Source organism: Aythya marila (assembly GCF_965140915.1).
Source record: "Aythya marila genome assembly, chromosome: 2".
Taxonomy (NCBI): Eukaryota; Metazoa; Chordata; class Aves; order Anseriformes; family Anatidae; genus Aythya; species Aythya marila.
Genome location: NC_139043.1, coordinates 12275537 through 12283315, shown reverse-complemented (window position 1 = coordinate 12283315; position 7779 = coordinate 12275537).

Sequence of the window (7779 nt, the reverse complement as noted above, 5' to 3'; positions counted from 1 at the left end):
AACACTGGAACAAGTTGCCCAGAGAAGTTTTAGATGTGTTTCCTGGAAGTGTTCAAGGCCAGGTTGGATGGAGCTTTGAGTAACCTGGTTTAGCGGGAGGTATCCCTGCCCATGGCAGGGTGGTTGGAATTAGATAACCTTTAAGGTCCCTTTCAACCCAAACCATTCTGTAATTCTATGGTATTATGGATATTTAAGATTGTCCTGTGTACAGTAATATATAAGTGCTCATAAATGTATTGCTTTCTATCATTAAGAAGAAAAAAAAAAAATGTCTCCTATTCTGAAACATATTTTCTGAATATTCTGAAATATATTTTCTCAAATATAACCTCACAATATTTGTTGTTGTTGTTGTTGTTTGTTTGTTTTTCAGTTGGTAACCACTCCATTGGAATGACTCCATGCCTGGGAAGACTCAGCACTGACAGATGAGCAGCTTCCTCAGGAGGAGTACAGTCTTCTCTACATCATGCCCATGAGGTTGCTTGATATGAAAAGCTGCATAGCTAGGTGTTATGTGTAATTTCAGGTGATCAGCAGAATTATCTATTACTGCATCAAGAGAAGAATTTTGTTTCCCTTGGTACTTCACTCACTTCACCTGAGATAACAGACTTTCCTCCGTAATTGCTTGCTATTTTTATGGCTCAGGGCACATAATCTTTTGCAAGTCAGAAGGAATGAAATGGGCTCTCCTACCTGATCAGCCTCCTCTCTTATCCCATCTGTGTAGATCACCATCTGGGCTGCTCTGGCACGGCAAACCAAATGCAGTCGCACCCCATGGCTGCAGTACTGGCTAGCTCTATGTCCATTTTCTGGTTTGGGCAGATAAAGGCAAGAGTAATAATTTTTAATCCCAAATTACAGCTGCCCTAATCTTGATCTAAATCAGCAAGCTAAGGATGAAAGACTTCATGCACACATACTATCTACTCTACTATGCATTATGCATTAACCAAAATGCTGGAGGAAAAATCCTAACTGCTAGTTTCATCAGTAAAGCTTGGCTACATACTGTTAAGCAGGGATATTTGAAGACTAACCTTGAAAATATAGGAATTCACTGTGCTACTCTTAGTTATTACCCCTATAATTTCTGCAGGAGTCATGCAGAATTTTTATTTCTAGTGAATTATCTTCATTGGGAGAACTTTTAGACTCCCAGTGTTAAATACAAATTCACGCTTTTCTTACTTATTTGCAGCATATGTTTGTTGGCTGTACTACATGACACACTGTGTTGCTCCCATAAAACAGATGCTGCAATGAAACAAATAGGCATGAATTTATCTTTAATGTTAGGAATATTGATCTAACAGAAGAATAGTACATTCAGAACCAAAATCTCTCTAATTTTCACTAGCAGTGTAGATTGAAAACCATTTATATCATAAACTACTGTAAAGATGAACCCAGCTTTAGGAAGACTTTATTTTCGATTATCTTAAGCACATTTTAAACCATTTAACTTGTCTTTTTAGGATTTTTATGTACTGACTATGCATCAATATATATATATATTTTTAATTATTACTATTTAATTTTATTTTCCCTGAGGAATTTACAGTATAATAAACTCTAATGAAACACATTAACTTAAAATAACTAAGATCTATCTAACATATTTAGGCTATTAAGTTTTCAGAGTTGCTTTGAGAAATTATTTTCTGAGAGCAGACATTTCTATAGCAAATCATTCCAGTGTTATCATTAGGGCTGTTGTTATTATTTACACTTATCTATCACTGAGTTGAATCTCCTTGAATGATTATTTTTAATCTCTTTTGCAATCAATGTCAGACTTACTATTATGCTCTAAAAGAAAAAATTATCTGGATTGTCATATCTTCTCATTGTTTCAGGCGAACTGGTAGGGTCAGTGAGATTTTGATTGCTGGTAGCTAGCAGTATTGTAATGTAAGCTGATGTCTTTCCCTGTTTACAGATGGGACAGTATGAAGCAATGTTCACATTTTACCACTGTTAGCTTCCTGAAAGACAGATACGGTTGAAAAATGCTTATGTTTTCATTTTTTCACAAACTTTTTCACATCAGAAGGAGGAGCAGAAATCCTAAAAAGCAGTCTGTCTAGCTGTCTTGATTCATCAAATCATGCCATTTTTTTTTTTCAAATGAAAGTAATTTATTCCTTTTCTGCAAAAGATCTTCATGTGAACTTGAAGGGAGTATCATCATTTTATTATTTTATTTTATTTTATTTTATTTTATTTTATTTTATTTTATTTTATTTTATTTTATTTTATTTTATTTTATTTTATTTTATTTTATTTTATTTTATGTTATTTTTCTGAAGACTTAGATTAATTATATTATCTTACACTTCACCAAATCTTTACTTATACATTTAAAGCATTTTTTTTTTTAATTATTATTATTATTTTCCCCTTTACAGAATCAAAGAATTGTCTAGGTTGGAAGAGACCTCAAGATCATTGAGTCCAACCTCTGACCTAACACTAACAAGTCCTCCACTAAACCATATCACTAAGCTCTACATCAAAACATCTTTTAAAGACCTCCAGGAATGGTGACTCCACCACTTCCCTGGGCAGCTCATTACAATGCCTAACAACCCTCTTGGTAAAGAAGTTCTTAATACACCCCTGGCACAACTTTAGCCCGTTCCCCCTTGTTCTGTCTTAGGCTTAGGTCACTATTGTTCAGCCTGATTCAAAAAAACTTTCTGTGCTGAAGGAAAAGTGAAAACAAAGTTATAGATCTGTTTTTAAAATAATGTGCTATTTAAGCTGTTGCAAGATGTTCATTTGCAAGTGGTGTTACAGACGGATTGCAGTTGTTTCTAAGAAATATATTTTTTTTCTGTACATGTTTTACATGAAAAATACATTCCTACTGTGTAGTGTGCAAACTTTTCCCACTTCTAATTCATGAAACTCTACAATAACTACTGTAGATATTTAATATTAGCATCATATCTCAATAAAGAATTCCAAGTATGGGAGGATTGTATAGGAAGGATACAATGATTTTTTTTGTATCCCTGGATGGGTACTATCAATGTCTAACCTATACCCATAACCAGTGGGATGCTGAGGAGATCATCTGCCTTTTACCAGTACCTCACAGGATCAGGTGTAAAGAAACAACCATATGTCTATGAATATCCTCAGTGCAGAAATCTCAGAGGTTCGAAGAAAAGAGAAGCAAAACTGAGAAGAGATTTTTATGCTCTGTGCATCTGTAAGAATGGATTTGCTCAGGAAGTAGTTTATTGTAATCTGAGTCAAGAGTTGAGGAGTGCATTGGCTGACCTAAAATAATAGTTTTATTTTATTTTATTTTATCTCTTATTCCATTATTTATTCCATTAAGTATTTTTAGAACCTAAGAAAAAATAAAGACAAAACAAACAGAAAAAAAAAAAAAATGGAAGAAATATAGCAGATTTCATGCTCAAAAGATTTTACTAGCTCAAATTCTGAAATTCTTGTATTAGATATCACATTGAATGCATAAGCAATCCAGAATTCTTGGAATTACCTTTTGAAAAACATCTCTGAAAAACATGCTAATGCTCTTGATTTTCTGTGTTTTTACAGCATAGATTTTTAAACTTATTTTTTAAAGTATGTGATCATGGGAGTTGTACAGAATTTGGCTTTGAAAGCTGTATTCAGCCAGCTTTATTGGAAGCCTACTGAAGTCAGTTGGAAATTTAAGACTTCACTCAGGTTTTATCAAGCCTCCTTGAGTGGTTTCTATCTCAAGCATTTCAATTGAAGTGAGTGTATCAGTGTGAAGAGTATAGGACTACTCACCCAGAAATTGAGTGGGAGCATTTGGCCCTGAATGATTACCTGAAGATCATTTCAGTCTTATACTATGAATGAATATGAAACAAATGAAAGATGGACTTCAGGAGTTTAAAAGGAGTTTTAAAGTGTAATGACCACATTCCAGTGACTTTCAGGGGAACTAGATTTTTTTTTTTTGCATTTACCTTTGAGCATTGCTTCTCACACAGTGTAGGAGTGGTGATTTTAGGTTTAAAATGCAGTATGTGTGCAGATCTCTTTCTCTTTTCTTTAGGATCTGCATATTATACAGCCCAGTTTAACTCCATTTCAAGAAGGTGCTAAGTTCATTCAAAGAAATTGTTTTAATGCCAGGTCAGAAAGGTTTTTATGTTACTACACGTTTCCTAGCAAAATTGTAAACTGTGGTGTTAAACTGTGAAAAACCCAAAGCATGAAAAAAGGGTTTTGGAAAATTCCAGGGTATACTATGTCTTCAATATTGGTCAGGAAATATCCAGTCACAATTCATCCATAATGAATTCACTTTGTGCACTCTGATCCTCTGGTCACTCTGTGAAATGAACAGAATTGAAGAGATTTTAAAATTATCTTCAAAAGTATATGCCTAGTCTGAAATAAACATATATATATGTGTATATATATATAAGGAAAAAGAATAAGAGGAAGAAAAAAAAAAAGAAAGGCCATTCCCAAATGGAACTTTTTATTTTGCAAGAGTAAAATCTCTCCAGAAAATGTTTCAAGGGACCTTAGAATGAGATTTATGCCTTTATTTATTAATTTATGAAACATGTAAATTTAGAGTGAAAGGGGCAACCTATGTTGCAACGAGGCCATTTTCAGTTGAAAACAGAGTGATTAGTAATTGCTCTAAGTATATACAAACTAACGTGAGTTGTAATATGTGGTAACATTAAAGAGAAGATAACTAATGTTGTCAAGGTTATGAGCAGTGGCACAAAGCCCAGCTGAAGCTAAATCATCAGTGGTGACTCCCACTAATCAAGAGACATGGACATACTGGAGAAAGTTCACTGAAGAGACACAAAGATGATGTGATCTAGAGAATTTGACAAATGAGGAGATGCTGAGAGAGCTGGGGTTGCTCAGCCCCAACTACAACAGACTCAGGTGGAATCTTATGAATGTGTACAAATATCTGACTGGGGGAAAATGGGTGGGGATAGAAAGACTCTTCTTACTGGTGCTCAGTGGCAATACAGACATCTGTAGGCGCAAATTGAAATACAGAAAACTGCATGTAAATGTGTATTTATTTACTTATTTTTTTTTAAGAGGATGACTGAACATTGGCCCAGGTTGCTTGGATAGTCGTGGAGTCTCCATCCTTAGAAATATTCAAATACAGACTAGACACAACATTGAGAAACCTGCTGTAGATGACATTGCTTTGAGAAGGGGGTTGAGTGAGGCAGTCTCAGAAGCTGCTTCCAATCACATCAATTATGTGATTTTGTTATTCACAAAGTGCTTTGTTTTGTCTGTATCAGAGGAAAAAAAAAAAAAAAAAAAAACAACATGTGTTTGCATTCTTGCAGAGCACAGTGTCCAGGGTATGTAACTTCTGCCTAAAGGTAAATGACATGCTCAGTTGCTGAGAGTGTATTTTTTAGAGAAAAAGTATTTACAGTGCAGGTATCTTAGCTAACACGGAGATGTGTAGCCCTTGCTAGCTGTTGCACTGAAGTTGGACTACTTTAAAACAGGAGCATTTCTGCTCTTTTCTTTTAACACCTGTTGCTTTTGATTTTCCAGTGACTATAATATTTTCAAAATTATCTCTCACTTGTTTGAAGTCTTCTAAATTATATTATTCAGTTTTCATTTATGATGTTTGGTTGTTAACAATATATTCTTCTAGTATCCAAAGCAATCCTGCCTGTAGCAACTACTGTCATTTATACTGATTCCTCACTTTCTTCTTCCATGCCTTATTCTTATTTCAATTGTATATTCAGGATCCTTCACTTGCCTGTTTCATATGTGTCTCTGATTCATTCTGTCTTACTTAGGAAATTTTATTTGATGCTGCATGTATTTTTCTCTCATACCTAAATTTACTGTTTCATTATCATCATCTTCCTAGTTTCAAATTTTTTGGTCCCTAATGTCTGCTTGTAGTTCTGTCAGAGGTGATGCTAGTTGAATTCAAAGGCCCTTCATTTCTGCTGTTGAATTTTATGTCCTTAAAATTGACTGAATTTGTCCCAAGATCAAGTTTTGCAAGTAACACCATATTATGTTGCTCTAAGTGTATTAGTGAAGGTGGTTGATAAACTCAGACAAGATTCCCACAGGTAATTTTACATTTTACACTGAATGTACTTTCAATACCTACTTGTTTTCTCATTTTTGGCTTCACCTCAAGCTTCTTTCCCAGAAATCCAATACTGGCTTATTTTTCCTCAAACACGTATCCCGTGTTTTTACTGCACTTCTGTTGCAGGAGAATTTGAGAACCAAAAGTCCCATAGTACTTTCAAGATCAGCTATCAAAGTTAGACTATGTGATTCTAGCATCATTATGATTTGGTCAGAAAAGAGAGAGAAATTTTTGATTTTTAGTTGTTTTAACTGCATTTCATTACTTTTTTCCTTTGCAGATAAAAAATTTGCCTCTTATCCAGGTTGCATCTGAGCAGGTCCAACAGCCCACAGGGTTGTGTCAGCTGAAATGAAATAGGAACCTCAGCTATTGTCCTCTGGCTGTTGTAGACTGATGAAAAGAAAATTTATTATTTTTTTAAAAAAAGGTAAAATTTCTCTAATTTTTTCATGGGAAAAATTTATCTACATCTGCTAAAGGAAAAAGTACTTGTGGGATTAACCTCTCCATACATTTCTTCTTCTCCTTCGAAAAAAGAAAATCTTTCTTCCACAGTAGTGATACTATGATAGTTCTGTGCAGGCACTACAGAACCATCTTCACATTTGAAACTCTGTCTGAGGGAAATGACCTACATGTCATTGTAGAAATAGAATCAGGCCTTTGAATTTGTTTGTTTTTATTCTCTCTCTCTCTTTCTTTTGATATATTTTTACTAGCTTTCAGTACAGCATCCTATAACTTGCAGCACTATCTGAGTATCCGGTTTATACTAATACATAAATAAGGTGGCTGAAAGATGTCCTCGCTATATTCACAAGTTCTAACCTCTTGTCCCAGGCACTTCTCTTATCAGTACCATTTCTCTCAAAAGTCTTGCCTGAAAATCCTACAAAAAATCCATCAGGAAAAATAACAATAAAAACTCACAGTTTTTTTAATGAAACACTAAAGTACACTGGGGTGGACCATAGAAAATTGAAATGATAACTATTGATTATTACATTTTGCTTTTTACACTTAAAGTTTCTAATAAGTTAGGTACAGAGAAAGATAATTGTACAAGTATTTACAGAAGGGGATAGAAAAGAGTCTTGATGCATACTGAAGTAAAATAGTTAGAAGATGCACCAATACAACAGTCCTACGAGTCATACAAAACTTATTCACAGAAAGTTCATAGAATCATAGAATGGTTTGGGTTGGAAAGGACCATCTAATTCCCCACTCCCCCACCCCCCTACCTTCCACCGTTCCCCAGACAGGGACACCTACCACCAGATCAGGTTGCTCAAAGTTCTGGAAACTTAATTTAGTGATGTACTTGTACATGATTTACTGCTGTTGGATCAAGTCAAGAGCATTTGACAGCACACATTGCTTTATTTAGATGTCTAAACAGTCTTGCTTAACTTGAGGCAAATACTCACATAGCCAATATTGCCACTGTGGTAAAATGTTTGCAGGCTTAACATTTTACATGTAGGACTCTGTTTGTTTGTTTGTCTTGTTTCGTTAAAAAATAATATAGAATTTGGTGAAGAAGTGATAGCAACATGCTCAAATATTAGAAAAAAATATAGGTAATTCTTTCTCTTTTAAATTAAGATTAATTTTTCATTTTA